The sequence below is a fragment of the Schistocerca piceifrons genome, chromosome 5, assembly GCF_021461385.2.
Source record: "Schistocerca piceifrons isolate TAMUIC-IGC-003096 chromosome 5, iqSchPice1.1, whole genome shotgun sequence".
Lineage (NCBI taxonomy): Eukaryota > Metazoa > Arthropoda > Insecta > Orthoptera > Acrididae > Schistocerca > Schistocerca piceifrons.
This window is the reverse complement of record NC_060142.1, coordinates 533,878,883-533,896,282: the sequence shown is the minus strand read 5'-3', so window position 1 is coordinate 533,896,282 and position 17,400 is coordinate 533,878,883. Positions and strand designations below refer to the sequence as shown.

Here is a 17,400-nt window from a genome sequence, read left to right as displayed (position 1 = left end):
GCGGACGAACGGCACCGACAAGTACATGACGGGCAATCCATAGATGTTTTAGTGAGTGTGTAAGGAAGAACCATGGAGTTTATATGCAGCTCTGTGCTTACTGGGTCATTGACTATTGTTATTAAAACAAAGGCAGTTGAAAAAGAACTCTTGAAAACTCTTGATGTAATCTTGCTATAGACAAGACTTATTTTCTGATTTATGTTAATAAAAATTATGGTAACAAAGCCAACTTTCTTTTGTTGTTGTTGTTGTGGTGTTCAGTCCTGAGACTGGTTTGATACAGCTCTCCATGTTACTCTATCCTGTGCAAGCTTCTTCGTCTCCCAGTACCTACTGCAACCTACATCCTTCTGAATCTGTTTAGTGTACTCATCTCTTGGTCTCCCTCTACAATTTTTACCCTCCACGCTGCATTCCAATACTAAATTGGTGATCCCTCGATGTCTCAGAACATGTCCTACCAACCGATCCCTTCTTCTAGTCAAGTTGTGCCACAAGCTCCTCTTCTCCCCAATCCTATTCAATACCTCCTCATTAGTTATGTCATCTACCCATTTAATCTTCAGCACTCTTCTGTAGCACCACATTTCAAAAGCTTCTATTCTCTTCTTGTCCAAACTATTTATCGTCCACATTTCACTTCCATACATGGCTACACTCCATACAAATACTTTCAAAAACAACTTCCTGACACTTAAATCTATACTCAATGTTAACAAATTTCTCCTCTTCAGAAACGCTTTCCTTGCTATTGCCAGTCTACATATTATATCCTCTCTACTTCGACCATCATCAGTTATTTTGGTCCCCAAATAACAAAACTCATTTACTACTTTAAGCGTCTCATTTCCTAATCTAATTCCCTCAGCATCACCTGATTTAATTCAACTACATTCCATGCTCCTTTCAAGACACTGTCCATTCCGTTCAGCTGTTCTTCCAGGTCCTTTGCTGTCTCTAACAGAATTACAATGTCATCGGCGAACCTCATAGTTTTTATTTCTTCTCCATGGATTTTAATACCTACTCCAAATTTTTCTTTTGTTTCCTTTACTGCTTGCTCAATATACAGATTGAATAACATCTGGGAGAGGCTACAGCCCTGTCTCACTCCCTTCCCAACCACTGCTTCCCTTTCATGTCCGTCGACTCTTATAACTGCCATCTGGTTTCTGTACAAAATGTAAATAGCCTTTCGCTCCCTGTATTTTACCCCTGCCACCTTAAGCATTTGAAAGAGAGTATTCCAGTCAACATTTTTAAAAGCTTTCTCTAAGTACACATATGCTAGAAACGTGGGTTTGCCTTTCCTTAATCTATTTTGTACGATAAGTTGTAGGGTCAGTATTGCCTCACGTGGTCCAACGTTTCTACAGAATGCAAACTGATCTTCCCCGAGGTCGGCTTCTACCAGTTTTTCCATTTGTCTGTAAAGAATTCGTGTTAGTATTTTGCAGCCGTGGCTTATTAAACTGATAGTTTGGTAATTTTCATATCTGTCAACACCTCCTTTCTTTGGGATTGGAATTATTTTATTCTTCTTGAAGTCTGAGGGTATTTCGCCTGTCTCATGCATCTTGCCTACCAGATGGTAGAGTTTTGACAGGGCTAGCTCTCCCAAGGCTATCAGTTGTTCTAATGGAATGTTGTCTACTCCCGGGGCCTTGTTTCGACTTAGGTCTTTCAGTGCTCTGTCAAACTCTTCACGCAGTATCATATCTCCCATTTCATCTTCATCTACATCCTCTTCCATTTCCATAATATTGTCCCCAACAACATCACCCTCGTATAGACCCTCTATATACTCCTTCCACCTTTCTGTTTTCCCTTCTTTGCTTAGAATTGGGTTTCCTTCTGAGCTCTTGATGTTCATACAAGTGGTTCTCTTATCTCCAAAGGTCTCTCTAATTTTCCTGTAGGCAGTATCTATCTTACCCCTAGTGATATACGCCTCTACATCCTTACATTTGTCCTCTAGCCATACCTGCTTATCCATTTTGCACTTCCTGTTGATCTCATTTTTGAACATTTGTATTCCTTTTTGCCTGCTTCATTGACTGCATTTTTGTATTTTCTTGTTTCATCAATTAAATTCAATATCTCTTCTGTTACCCATGGATTTCTATTAGCCCTCATCTTTTTTCCTACTTGATCCTCTGCTGCTTTCATTATTTCATCTCTCAAAGCTACCCATTCTTCTTGTACTGTATTTCTTTCCACAATTCTTGTCAATCTTTCCCTAATGCTCTTCCTGAAACACTGTACAACCTCTGGTTCTGTCAGTTTATGCAGATCCCATCCCCTAAATTCCCACCTTTCTGCAGTTTCTTCAGTTTTAATCTACAGTTCATAATCAACAGATTGTGGTCAGAGTCCACATCTTGCAATTTAAAACCTGGTCCCTAAATCTCTGTCTTACCATTATATTATCTATCTGACACCTTCCAGTATGTCCAGGATTCTGCCATATATACAGCCTTCTATCATGATTCTTGAACCAATTGTTAGCTATGATTAAGTTATGCTCTGTGCAAAATTCTACCAGGCAGCTTCCTCTTTCATTCCTTATCCCCATTCCATATTCACCTACTACGTTTCCTTCTCTTCCTTTTCCTACTATCAAATTCCAGTCACCCATGACTATTAAATTTTCGTCTTCCTTCACTATCTGAACAATTTCTTTTATCTCATCATACATTTCATCAATCTCTTCGTCATATGCGGAGCTAGTTGGAAACTTGTACTACTGTGGTAGGCGTGGGCTTCCTATCTATCTTGGCCACAATAATGCATTCACTATGCTGTTTGTAGTAGCTTACCCGTATTCCTATTTTTTAATTCACTATTAAACCTACTCCTGCATTACCCCTATTTGATTTTGTGTTTATAACCCTGTAGTCACCTGATCAGAAGTCTTGTTTTTCCTGCCACTGAACTTCACTAATTCCCACTATATGTAACTTAAATAACCTATCCATTTTCCTTTTTAAATTTTGTAACCTACCTGCCCAATTAAGGGATCTGACATTCCATGCTCCAACCCCTAGAACGCCAGTTTTCTTTCTCCTGATAACAATGTCCTCCTGAGTAGTCCCCACCCAGAGATCAGAATGGGGGACTATTTTACCCAAGAGGATGCCATCATCATTTAACCATACAGTAAAGCTGCATACTATCGGGAAAAATTACGGCTGTAGTTTCCCCTTGCTTTCAGCCATTCGCAGTACCAGCACAGCAAGGCCATTTTGGTTAGTGTTACAAGGCCAGGTCAGTCAATCATCCAGACTGTTGCCCCTGCAACTACTGAAAAGGCTGCTGCCCCTCTCCAGGAACCACACGTTTGTCTGGCCTCTCAACAGATACTCTTCCACTGTGGTTGCACCTACGGTACGGCTATCTGTATCGCTGAGGCACGCAAGCGTCCCCACCAACGGCAAGGTCCATGGTTCATGGGGGGAAGAACTTTCTTTTGTTTCTGATGTTCGACTGTACGAGGGAGTTACCAGAAGTTATATATTTATGTTGAAAGTGAGAGTTTTATTGTGTATGAAAGTCAAATACATCGTTAATTGACGAAAAGCAAAGTCTGTATGTCTATTTATATCATAAGTACAATGAATCTAAAAATTCCTGTACCTGGTGTTATTTGACGGAGAAGAAGACAAGAGGGTTTCTAGCAGCCGGTTATCCAGTAAAAAAGAGTGGCTGTAGATTCCAAGAAAGTCACCTCGTAAAGAAGTGGAAGCTGGTTTGGGGGAATAAACCGAAATAACCCAGATTCACACACACACTTTAAGTCGGAAACGTTAGAGTGTCACTGGTTGTGGAGCATCACTCGTCATTCCTTTAGGTGATATGCTACCCCTTTGTGGGATGGATGCTTCACCATCATATTGGTAACATGATCCACTCATTCCAAGATTCTGTCGTAATGTCCCATTATAGCAATTGGTTGTACAGCATCCAGTTTGCCCTATTGAGCATCCATTTAGCAGCTTACTTTTGGGAGCTGTATAATCTGCTAGGTATAACCTGTTGGGGGAGTGAACACTGGAGCACACGATTTTGAACACTATAGGTGAAAATATTGAGAGGCTAATAGGTGAGAACAAGCCTGTAGCAGTACCGAATTGGATGCTCTGCCTTCTATGCAATAAACATGTCTCTGATAGTAACAAGAGGCTGTCATCAACTGCTCATACCCTGGAGCAGATCATCTCTTAGTCTCATAGCACGTTGTAGGGTTGAGGACCTGTGTGATTAATTTAGCAAGTGCCTCATAGCCTAAATCTTCATGTGGGGACATATGTAATCCTACAATGCACATGCACAGATACAGTGACTGCTTGTAAGCTACTGACAAGTAGGAATGGTTGTAACTACTGAGAAAGAAGTGTGTCAAAGCATCTGAGATGCGGTGCTAAAAACGTATGTTGAAAATTAGGTGGACTGATAAGATAAGAAATGATGAAGTTCCTCGCAGAATCGGTGACGAAAGAAATATCTAAAATATTGACAAGAAGAAGGGACTGGATGACAGGACATGTCTCAGGACCTCAGGGAATAACCTCCATGGTACTATAGGGAGCTGTAGAGGATAAAAACTGTAGGGGAAGACAAGATTGGAATATATCTAACAAATAATTGAATGCATTGAGTATTAGTGCTACTCTGAGATGAAGCAGTTGGCACAGGAGAGTAATCTGTGGCAGGCCACATCAAACCAGTCAGAAAACTGATGGGAAAAAAGGGCCATGCCACATGAGGGAGATTGTTCTTTTGCAGATGACATACTCCTTTAGCACAAGGATGTCATTAAATTGTTCATACAGGAGATATACACTCAAGGGTCTTCAATGGACTAGAATTTTCATTCTCCCCCCCCCCCCCCCCCCACAAGCATCTTCAATCTGTTGATGATCTGCCATATGTAGTATGAAAGATGTCCTGGTGGTGGGGATTTTCCATTTCTTTTCACTTGTCTTTTCACCATTATATGAAGTTTTGGCACATGGGAAGGGAGACGGAATTATCACTTTCTGGTTTACTTAGGCAAACATTTACGTCCATTTCTTCAGTAGTATACAATACAAGAGAAGGAAAGTTGCTACTCACCATATAGTGGAAGTATCGAGTCGTGATAGGCGCAGTAGTGTAGTTATCATGTAATTCACACAGCCAAACGAAGGTCACCTTATCTGACAACTTTGCACCAGATTTTCTATGTCCCTAATCTTGGTCTTTGGTTTTGGAGATGATGGTAGACTGCATTACCAATGTGCTCTTTACCTTCTCCTTGTCTGATTGCTGCAAACATGTCTGTCTGATGTGAACTTTTATTTCTTTTATAGAGTTACATTCTATTACTATTGTTAGCTCTGTAATGAGCCAATTTGTGGGTTAATCCAACAGTGCAGATTTTCAAACTGCATATACAAGTGGCACTCATAAAGTTCATACCTTTGGATGGGGTTCAGGTGCGAGAAAGGGAGCATTTAGCCATTTACTGTGTCATCACTGGCGAAATGTTTGCTGTGATTCCTTCCGTTCTCAGAAGAGGAAGAAACCAATGGGTCCCAGAACAGGCACATAGGGCGAATGTGGTAAAATTTTGTAGCCTGGGCATGAACAAAGATTCATTCTACCTTGAGAGGCATACTGAGGGTGCTGTCATGCAGGGGTCGTACACTTTTGCGGTCATTCATCACTATTGCTTCATCTCAGGTCATAGATGGGTCAGAAGATTTTGGTAATACAATGCTATAAATGTCTGTTCCTCCTGCATGATTTGTGACAATGATTTTTCAACTATCCTGTAAGACAGACAGAATAACCTTCGCATATGAGGACTTCATCTTTGGTGGGAAGATTTCTGTTTCCACTGTTTGTACCTTTCAGTTTTGGATTAAAGAGCTCACATTAATATTCATCCACTGCGATCTGATAGCTGAGAAACACATCATCCTCTTGCTTACACATGCTCAACATTTTCTCCGCAGGTTGTAGTGCCTCAAGAATTTCGGTGTAAATTCTATAGACACCCGGCTTTTCACTGTCTCGAACACTCGATATTTTAAGTATGAGGGTGAGAGAGTGGATATGTGTCTACCTCACTGCTGATTTCTGTGTGTGCAGGATGGACATGTATCAGGAGAATATTGCAATAGTGATGGCTGATCGGTGCGGACAAGTGTTTGCAGCGCGCGCCGTAGAAGCTGTAGGTCCAGTACAAGGAGAAGGCATACTCTATACTCTATTCCTTGATGGTGTAATGACTGCATTGTTGTGAACAAATGAATTATGTATTGAACAAAAGACACTTACATTTATATCAAAAGTATCCTGAGAGCACAGAATAATTTCAAGAGTAGAAAAGGATTATTTTAATAAATTCTCTTAACCAGCTATACTCTTCAGAAAAGAAGAGTTTGTGAAGATCGATGCAGCCATCTGACCTGAGAAGAAGATCGGCTGCACACAATATGTGAGTCAACTGCAAGAGACGTGTGAGTCTTGCACCACAGTACCACACCGTCTCTTGTCCGAAAACCATTAGAAGATGTCGTGGGTTGCTTACTTGGTTAGTTACTGTTCTATACATCATGTGAACAATTCTTTTATCTAAATGATGTTGAATGAGTCAGTTTACATGACATGTTGAAATAAAACAACCCCATGTTCACATTCCTGTTTCAATACCCTAACAAAATACTCTCCGAAGAGACAATTCATTGAAAGTTCCGTAATTCCAATTGTATCTAATAAGTGATTTCACGTTATACATTATATCTCATAAAATTTATTACTTCACTTGTTTACTTGTGTGTAATTTTTGTCAAATATATGGTCACAATATTTTGCTTTCAGTAATGAAGCCATAATTAAGAAAACCAGAAAAGTTAGGTTAACATTACGAATGTTTTTGGATAGGGTCCGGCTTTAGCAAAACACAAAAACATATGTATTGTTAAAGCAAACACGGAAAAAGAGAGCTTGAACTCCAAGATGATTATAGGTTAGCATTGTTGTTTTTCAGTATTTTATAAAATATTATGTATTTCCTATGTAAAAATCTTTTTTATTGTAGATGCCAGTTTCAGCATAAAATAAGCAAGGTTTAGTGAATAGTTATTCATATTTATGTTAAACTTTTAATTGTTAATTTTATAAACTTGGAATGTAGTTTTGTTGTCTTCACTGTTAAAAATGTATAAATAGGAGGAGCACATGGCTCAGAAGAGGAGGTCAGTTGGAGACAGTTTTGAGATTCAACCACTGTATTGTACGTCTGTGCAATAATATAATTGTTATAATACAGTGTTGTGACTATGTAGCCTGTTATCTGGAGCGGGCTCCCGCTAAGAAGAAGTGGTGCAGTTTGTCATAAATAAACCACTATAAAACAACTTGGTACCTCGATTATTTCATGGAATTCATGTAACATTTTGCACTTCCTGTCAATCTCATTTTTGAGACGTTTGTATTCCTTTTTGCCTGCTTCATTTACTGCATTTTTATATTTTCTCCTTTCATCAATTAAATTCAGTATTTCATTTGTCACCCAAGGATTTCTACTAGCCCTTGTCTTTTTACCTACTTGATCCTCTGCTGCCTTCACGACTTCATTCCTCAAAGCTACCCATTCTTCTCTTCTACTGTATTTCTTTCCCCCATTCTTGTCAATTGTTCCCTTATGCTCTTCCTGAAACTCTGTACAAGTGCTGGTTTAGTCAGTTTATCCAGGTCCCATCTTTTTGCAGTTTCTTCAGTTTTAATCTACTATCATCATTTATCCATACAGTAAAGCTGCATGCCCTCGGGAAAAATTACGGCTGTAGTTTCCCCTTGCTTTCAGCCATTCCCAGTACCAGCACAGCAAGGCCGTTTTGGTTAATGTTACAAGGCCAGATCAGTCAATGATCCACACTGTTGCCCCTGCAACTTCTGAAAAGGCTGCTGCCCCTCTTCAGGAACCATACGTTTGTCTGGCCTCTCAACAGATACCCTTCCGTTGTGGTTGCACCTATGGTACGGCTATCTGTATTGCTGAGGCACGCAAGCCTCCCCACCAATGGCAAGGTCTATGGTTCACGGGAGGGGGGGGGGGGGGGGGGGGGGGGGGATCTGAATATAACTAACAAATAAAACTTGATCTGAATATAACTAACAAATAAAACTTGAGTAGCATCGGCTCTCATGTGCTGCTACTATGGACGTACTTTTACATTATGCACAGTGTATGTTAGAGGTTGAGGGAATTATCATCCTTATTAAAAAATTTAAGAGACAATTTTTGATTCCTTTGAAATTAATTGTGCATAACCACATTAACCACAACCTCTTTTGCATCTGATTACAATAAGTTTAAAATGTTTCCTTTCAGCAGTTACACAGAAGTAGTGTGGTGAAGGAAAGAGACAATGATATAGATTAGTGTAGTGTAAAAAAGATTTTTTTTATTTGGCACTTGCACACATTATAAATAAGCTATAAATATTAGGGTTGTGGTGGGACATGGCATTCTTTGGAATAATATGTTCCAGTCTTTTACATTTGATATGCGCTACACATAAAAAATGTCACACCACAGAGCAAAGCTACTCTGGCTACTTTGTGTACAAAACACAGTTTACTTCTTTATTACCAGAAATAAGAACTCATCTTGTAAGCAACCTGTGTACCTGTGTGTGTGTGTGTGTGTGTGTGTGTGTGTGTGTGTGTGTGTGTGTGTGTGTGTGTGTGAATATTATTCTCTCTTTCTATTATAAATTCGAAATATTGTACTGAATTATTGTTATTGATAATAAGATCTTCACCAAGCTTGATGGCACTGTAATATCCCATAGCCACTCATGTAATGCCATCTGGCATTAAAATTTATTTACTTTGTACACACTCAGGATTCTTGTTCAGTCTGTTCCTGTTGGTTACATTAATATCATGTAACTATTAAGTCCATTGGTTACCTTCAGTGCCAGGGTATGTGCCTTATGTTTACACGTTAAGAAGAATTGTGCATATTGGTTTTGTAACTTTTTATTCATGTATAGTTATAAGTAATGCTACATTTCTGATAGATTATCTGATGGTGATATACACTGAAACACATCATTTTGGATCATAAAGTCATTTTGTATTCAGTTAATGACTTATTACCTTGTTACCTACTCAGCTTTCGATAGATTGCATTACAATACAATTTAGTGCTCTCCGCCTTTCACTCTTGTTAGTTTATGTTTTCTCTGAGTGTGTTCACTGGAGCAAATGGGAAGCAACACAATAGATTGAGTATTTCTTCACATGGACACTTCCAAACATGGAGAGTACAGTTTTGCTTTAACACTGATATTGCTATGAAAATGCTAAGCACTAAAGAGCAGCAGACAATTTGGATGGAGAGAATTTGTTTCACTCATGAATCAAATACAGCCATGTACAAGAAGAAAAAGGAAACTGTTTGTTTTAACTGTTGGACAAATGTCGGAGACACAATGCTGGAATATATCTGAAGAACTGTGATTCCCACCTTTTTTAGCATTCATCCTCAATTTCCCAATAGCTCTATGTCAACAGATAATTTCTGATTATTACTCAGTGCATCTGAGGGGAAAATGCAAAATACAACAGACTACTAAAGTATGTACTGTATTGTACAACTAGTGCTTGCAATCCAACTACCACCCATACAGCAATGTACTGCAAGAGTCCATGTTGCTCGCATGCTTGCTACATGGGCTCTGGTGGTCACAGGAAAACAATCTGCCATATTCATAAACATGTGGGATTATTTTCTTCCGAGTCTCCAGCAGTCACCACCGTTTCTAGTGGTGCGAGCCTCGCCATAGGTGGCCGCCAGTCACAAGCCTTCAAACATTGGCCCCTGTATCAATCCGTGAGCCAGCTATATTAGGTCGCTGCTCAGGTGACAATTGACATCGGGAGTTACTCTGTGGCCAAGTGTTGATGATCCATGGTGCATCAATATGGAACTCCATTCACCAAGCGCACTGATCACTCCATGATCAACACTGGCCACACCTCACAGAGCCTCCAGTCTCAGTCCATGACCGAAGATCACAGAGTAATTCAGGGGCTGCTGGGTCCTCGCCAAGTGCCTCCTCCACACTGCTTGATGGGACATTGCATTTGTCATCAGCTCATTCTCTGAACTATCACCTCATGGGACAATGCTTACTACAGACCTTCCCCACAGCTGAAGACTGAGGAGCACATCATAGCGTGCCTCCTCCCCACTGCTTCGTGGCACATTGTCTCTGTAATTGTCTCCGAGCTACTGCCTCATGGGACACCACTTATTACAAACTTTATCCACAACCGAAGACCTAGGAGCACATCACAGGCCATGCCATGCGCGAAATCAACGAGTTCTTGCTGAGTGCCTCCTCCATTCCACTTCTGGGACATCAACTCCATCATTGTCTACAAGCTCTCCTCCTTGAAGTACTTCATTCTGCCACTGATTGCAACCACCTACGACCAGTGATTGACTCTAAGCTTGCACCCACTTACATGCCTAAAGATATTGTTAAGTCAATAAATGACTTAATAATGTTCTTTTTTTCTGGCTAATAGGGTTCATACCTAGTGGTGTGTCACTGTCATGTGGTCACAAACAGAAAACTGGCTGCAGTGACACACTTGGTGTGCACTCCGGGTAGCCTCGTTTTGGTGCACTATTTCGGACTGTGGCAATTTTTTTTTTTTTCCTTTCTCTTTTGACCAGGCACAGCAGCTTTAGTTATTTCAATAAAGTTATGCCAGTGACAGACCATGCAGCACAACACCAAGCCCAGGCGGCACAGCACCTAGCTTCTGCTGCAGTACTCACCGCAGAAATGGTTGCTTCTGCACCAGCTGCTTCAGGTCTTTAATGAGTCCTTGCGGCCTTCCTTGTCCAGGTGGAAGGATTTTGCAAGCTCCGCAATTCATGAGGACTCTTCCTGACAAGAGTTTCTCCTCTTTTGGTCTGGCGATTCGGCCTATAGCATCCTTCCATTTGTTAACCTTGGGTTCAAACTTTCCAATCTCCTATGCCCCCATGAGGGATGAGCTTATGACCTACTATGTTGCTGACTGGATCTCTAGCTTCTGCACCCACTTCCTTTTAAGGGGCATCTTCTCTGCCCCTGGAGACTCCTGACTGGGTGCTCCAATCTATCCTCTCCTCCTGGACAAAATGTTGCGTACTCCATAACCCCAGATGCTATTACTGTGGACACCCTCACAGCAGGCTCTAACACCTGTGGACATCTGTCCTGTCAGTGCTGGCCCTCTCGATGCTGGCAACATCTCTCTCTCTCATGTAGACCCGTTGTCTTTTCATCCATGTGGGCCTGATGTACCTAATGGTTTCTCTTGTTTGACAAGCAAGTCTCCAGCACTCACTTGCTTCTGTAGGTCCACACCCCGTACTGCCCTAACTTTGTTGCTGTTCTCAGCCATTTCACATTGGGGCTGCCACATCTGGCCTCCCAGGCCCTCCTCGTCTCACTGGGGAGCCACTTTTCCATGTCCAGCTGCCCCCAACAGGCTGCCAGCTGGCTTTCCCTGCACTTTCGGTGCTACTCTCATAGAATTTTCATTGCAAACCTAGGGCCTAACTCTGCAGCCCCTTTGGCAGCATGACAATTTTTCCATGATGACTACAACCCAGCATGCCTCTCTTTCCACCGCAGCTGCCTCCATGCAGCCTGACTCTGGCCCCCACTCCCTGCGACCGGACCTCCGTCATCTCTGATATGCTTACCCCTCCCAAGGACCACATCGACACTCCAGGGCACCTCCTCTCTTGCAAGGCTACATCATCTCTGAGATGGTGTCATTATGTGTCAGCTCTCTCTATGGGGGCAGGGATGTTGTATCGCATAACTAATGCCTGTGATCCACTTGCCACTCATACAGCACTGTACCACAAGTGGCTGCCTTACTAACCTGTTCGCTAAACAGGCTCTGGCAATCACAGGAAGTACAACATACACATTAACATCAGGATTGTCTTCCTCTGAGTCACCAGCAGTCAAAATGAATTTTGGTGGTGTAAGTCTTGTTAGACGTGGTGCTGTATTACTATCACTACATCATTGCCATCAGTCATGTGCTTCCAAGTGCTGGTCCATGTACCCACGCACAACCTGGCTACATAGGTCACTGCTTGGTCAATCAACAGCAGCTGACACTGGTGGATGTTCCGTGTTCGAGTCCCGACTGTCCGCTCACCCCAATACGGGTCTCCCTTCTACCAGCACACCACTCACTCCAGGATCAACAATGGCCACAACTGCAACCCCTTCATTCGGAGTCCACCACTGAAGATCAAGGAGCACTTTGCCCTCCTAGTGTCAAACAGCTGGCCCCTCATCGAGTGCCCCACCACACCGCTTCCAGGAGACGTCACTTCTTACAGTGTCTCCAAGCTCTCTGCCTTGCTTCATTCTACCACTGACTAGCCTCCCACAACCATTACTATGACAGCCCAGTGTACAGTGACTGGCTCTAAGCTTGCACCAAGTTATGCACCAAAAGATTATTGCTGTGTTGTTTATTTACTTAACAAGTTCTATTGTTCGGGCTACCTGGGCTCATACATAGCAGTGCGATGTTTCCACTTAGCCATGAACATAAAAGAAAATAAACAGAAAAGCTTGTCTGAAGGAATTTAAGTGGTTACACGTTTCTCACATAGACCTGGCTTTCGTATGTTTCAGGAAAATAATAGTAATAAAAGTTACTCGAAAAAATCATGCTTTTCCTGCAATGGAGATGCTGAACTTTACTTTCACCAACACAGACATGCTTGTTAAACCGTAATAGCAATGGATTACGCGTGTCTGGGACCACCTGCATACAGGGAATGTGTTTCATTGAATGTGATGACATCTACAGGTTGTTGCCAAGTAAGGGTGTGAAACAACTGAAAGCTGATGATGGCCACCAGATGAAGGTTTACTGCTTGCAGCATGTGGACGTTTCATATTACACAGAAGTCTCAAAGTGACAGATTTACAACTCTGTAACCATTTGTGTACACCTGAAAGTACCTTACAGCTACAGAGGAAGGAAACTACGTAGTAAAGTCTGTTCTGAGTTTAAAATTCTATCATTCACCTTGTTCATTTTTTTCCCACAAATATTTTGATCAAAAACACTTTTTCCCTTATTTTGATATACTGAGAGGATCATATTACTACTAACGGCACATCATGGGTTTTGAAGTAGGGCTGCTAACTCTCCCGTATTACCGAGAGCTGCCATGTTGTTCTGAATTTTTAAGCCTAAACTCATCTCCTGTTCTTATTTTTCTTGTTTTTAGTGGTGCAGATCTGGGCAAAATGTTAATTCTTAAAGCATATCTTCAATTTTGTCTTATGTTGAAAATATCCTAATGGAAACCTCAAAGTATCTGAAAATCTCAGATTTACTATAATGGAGTCCTGCAATGCTATTGAAGCTATGTTGAAGAAAATTTTGCAAAGAAAAGATTACTCTTTTTGGAAGCAATATACACAAAGTTTTAAATAAATAAAATCCTGTCAAAAAGAGGAGAAGTCAAAACAATACTTTTGAGTTCTATGATACCTTTCATACTTACATTGTAAAAAAATGTAAACATTTCTGCCAATGCTACAGTTCAGTCCTTGTTCCCACTCACTATCCTTAATGAATTCTGTTAATTTTAATGATTTTCAGAACAAGCTTACTCACATTCAGCTTGACACAAATGAGGATAACCTACAAAGAACTTTGTTCTTTGAAAGATATGACAAGTAAAAAATCTCCCACTGATAGTATCACAGTGGAAAAGTTGGTATCTGTGATGACCAAGGCAGTGCTAAAGGTATTAATGCCCAGGAGATAAATAAGACTCTTGTCTTCGTTCTCAGTATACCAGCATCTAATGCTCACACACAAAGTATTTTTTGCTTTGATGAACAGTAAATGGTCCGATGATATGAACCATTATAATGTAGATTTAATGAAAACTGATTTAAAAGTAATTGTTAATTTTGGTTACACATCTGAAGAATTTGTTACATTTGTACAGAATGATTGCAAACTTCAAGTTACTGGCAAAACTGTAAACAAATACAGTTTTAAATAAAGAATTCTGTACACATTCACTTCACAATTGTTATGAAAAAGTTTTGTGGCTCATTGATGCAATAAACCTTTTTTACAATTTAAAAAATTGCATTAGGACTATTCATTTTGCGGGGTCAAAGTCTTCATTACTTTGACAAAAAAGTTGACAACCTTAATTTGAAGTCAGCATGAGAAAACAACAATCACATAGCTGAACAATAAAAAAGGTACCTGGGACTGACAAGTCATGATGAAGGACTAGTACACAGAAGCAGAATGGAACACCTGGTAAATCTGGCCATGTCCCGCAAGGGGAAATATAAAAGAGCTTGCTGCAAATCGATATGCATTTACAATGACCCACAGTAGATATGTACATTCAGCAAGATATAATACCATTGTATTATTCTCATATACTGTCAGAATGATAGAAAGACTTGCACATAAGGTCACCTGGCTTCAACCTTTCTGCATACATCTGTGGTACCACACTGAAAACTATGCTAAACAACTACTGTTTTAGATCGTCAATGCTGTCATTATGGAAAAAGGCGTGCAACATGGACCTTGGGAATTTCTCTCATTCAATTGGTCATTCGCATACACAGTCACTTGTGAGGTACTTGCAGAAAGATGGGGACCAAAATTTGATTCTTGAGAAAAATAAATCAGTTAGGTTAGACTCACATTCGAGGACATTCAGTCTGCGAAGTTTTACGCACCATTTTAGCAACAAATGTAAGATTTTTGTCCTCTAATATGAACATCAGATTATTAGAATTTTCTGCATTTAACAGGTACTGTTACTAAAACTAACTGAGTGTGGTTATCACCTTTAGAATAAAAATGAAAGGTTGAAACTGAGGGAGTTCTGAACTGTGCCAGTACCATCAGTCTTCTGTAATCTTAAGACTCATAAAGCTCATAATTTGTTCAGTGGCCTCCTAAGGTGAGCAAAATGAAGTTAAGTGCTGCTCTGGCAATTACACAAAGGTTCCCCCCCCCCCCCCATAATAAAATCTGTTATTTGCGGTGCTTATGTTCATTAGCAAATAGTATGACAAATATACTCACCCCCCCCTCCCCTCTTCACATAGCACACTGGTCACTTTTGAGCATTATAGATGGTGTAGAACTGCTACCAGGTGGTCATGTAACCCTCCACCACTGACATAAGTTGTAACAGTTAAGTAATGTTTGTAACAATTAAGTAGTGTATATGTGCAGGCCGGCAGTATGGAATCACCACAGTAAGATGGGCCAGTGGGGAGACATGACAGAATGTCAAGTAGGAGCTACCGTGTTTGGACGTGTCCCTGGCCAGATTTGTTGGCCTATCCATGCAGATTGTCCCGCATGCCACTAATGAATGGTACATCATTCCCAGCCACGTAAAATGGCTTAAGAACAGTGGTTAAAAACAGAGCCTAGTTACAGAGGGACAGGAAATGAGTGACTTGCATTGCAATGATGATTGGTTTTAAATCTGAGAGGATGTCAGTGAATGTTAGTCAAACTCAACCAGTTTTTGAGCAAACACTACAAAGGGAACTGCACGCAATGGACCTCTGAAGTTGAGTGCCTTGCATACGACCACTGCTAACAGCAACATACAAAGCTGTATCTCTTCAATTGACCAAATAACATAGGAACTGGACAGTAGATGACTGGAAGCATATAGTATATGTATATATCTACATCTACATACATACAGACTCCTCAAGCCACCATATGGTGCAAGGTGGAGGGTACACTGTACCATTACTAGTCATTTCCTTTGCTGTTCCACTCACAAATGGGGCTTGCCTTCATATAAGCCCAAATTTCTCATATCTTATCTTCCTGGTCCTTATGCCAAATGTATGTTGATAGCAGCAGAATCATTCTGCAGTCACTTTCAAACACCGGTTCTCTACATTTTCTCAACAGTATTCTTCAGACACAACACTGTCTTCCCTCAAGGGACACCTATTTGACTTCCTGAAGCATCTCCGTAATACTTGCCTGGTTTTTGAACCTATTGGTAACAAATCTAGTACTCACCTCTGAATTGCTTCGATATTTCCTTTAATCCAACCTGGTGTGGATCCCAAACATTCGAGCAGAACTAAAGAATATTTCACACTATTGTCCTATATGTGGTCTCCTTTACAGATGAACCACACTTTCCCAAAATTCTCCCAATAAATCAAAGTTGACTATGTGCTCTCCAATGTTATGCCTGAATATTTAATTGATGTGACTTGTGTCAAGCTGCAACCTACAACTGCTGTAACCAAACATTATGGGTTTGTTTTTCTACTCACCAGCATTAACTTACATTTTTCTACATTTAGAGCTAGCTGCCATTCATCACACAAACTGGAAATTTTGTCTAAGTCATCTCGTATTCTTCTACAATCACTTAACTTCAATGCCTTCCTGTACACCACAGCATCATTGGCAAACAACCGCAGACTTCTGCCTACACTGTCTAGCACATCATTTATGTATACAGAAAATGAAATGAAATGTTATGTGGCTAGGGCCTCCCGTTCGGTATATGGGTCACCTGGTGCAAGTCTTTTTAGTTGACACCACTTCGGTGCGTTAATGGGGATGATGATGATGATGATGATGATGATGATCATGACGACGACGACAACACAACACCCAGTCCCTGAGCGAAGAAAATCTCTGACCCAACCGGGAATCAAACCCGAGCCCCCTTGCATGGCATTCCATCGCACTGATCACTCAGCTATTGAGGCAGACTATACCGAAAATAATAGCTGTCCTATCACACCTCATTGGCATGCTCCTGACAATACCTTCATCTCTGTTGAACACTCACCATTGAGAACAACAAACTGGGTTCTATTAATTAAGAAGTTACCTTGTCTGGCAAGTCACAATTTCACCTCGTTTCCATAGATGCATGTTATCAAATACACTGACAGCCTGGCAGCTAAATGAGTCATTTAACCTGGAGTGTGTACTTCATGCCAGAAGAGGTTTTTTGGTGTTTGGAGGGTGTTTTTCGTACCATGATTTGGATCATCTCATTCATGTTACTGTGAACATCAAGTAGGATGTTTATTTCAGCAGCCTTGCAGATCATGTGTTGTCCTTTGTTCTACATCTTCAGGATTAGTATGCTCTGAACACTCCCATTTTCCGAGGTATGTTCGTGGGCCTGCATGTATACATTCCTGGTTTGAGTAACAGACACACTATTGCACCTCAACTGGTCTGCTTAATCACCAAATCCTAAATTCATAAAAAATGTCTGAGACTATTTGGAACAGTGAGTGAAAC

General features: G+C 40.8%; 1 protein-coding gene across 3 annotated transcripts in view; it reads right to left on the bottom strand.

The window, feature by feature from the left end:
- The window catches only part of LOC124797997 (membrane-bound transcription factor site-1 protease), a 137,794-nt gene that overhangs the window by 72,035 nt on the left and 48,359 nt on the right, over window positions 1-17,400 (bottom strand). The gene's annotated exons all lie outside the window — the stretch shown is intronic.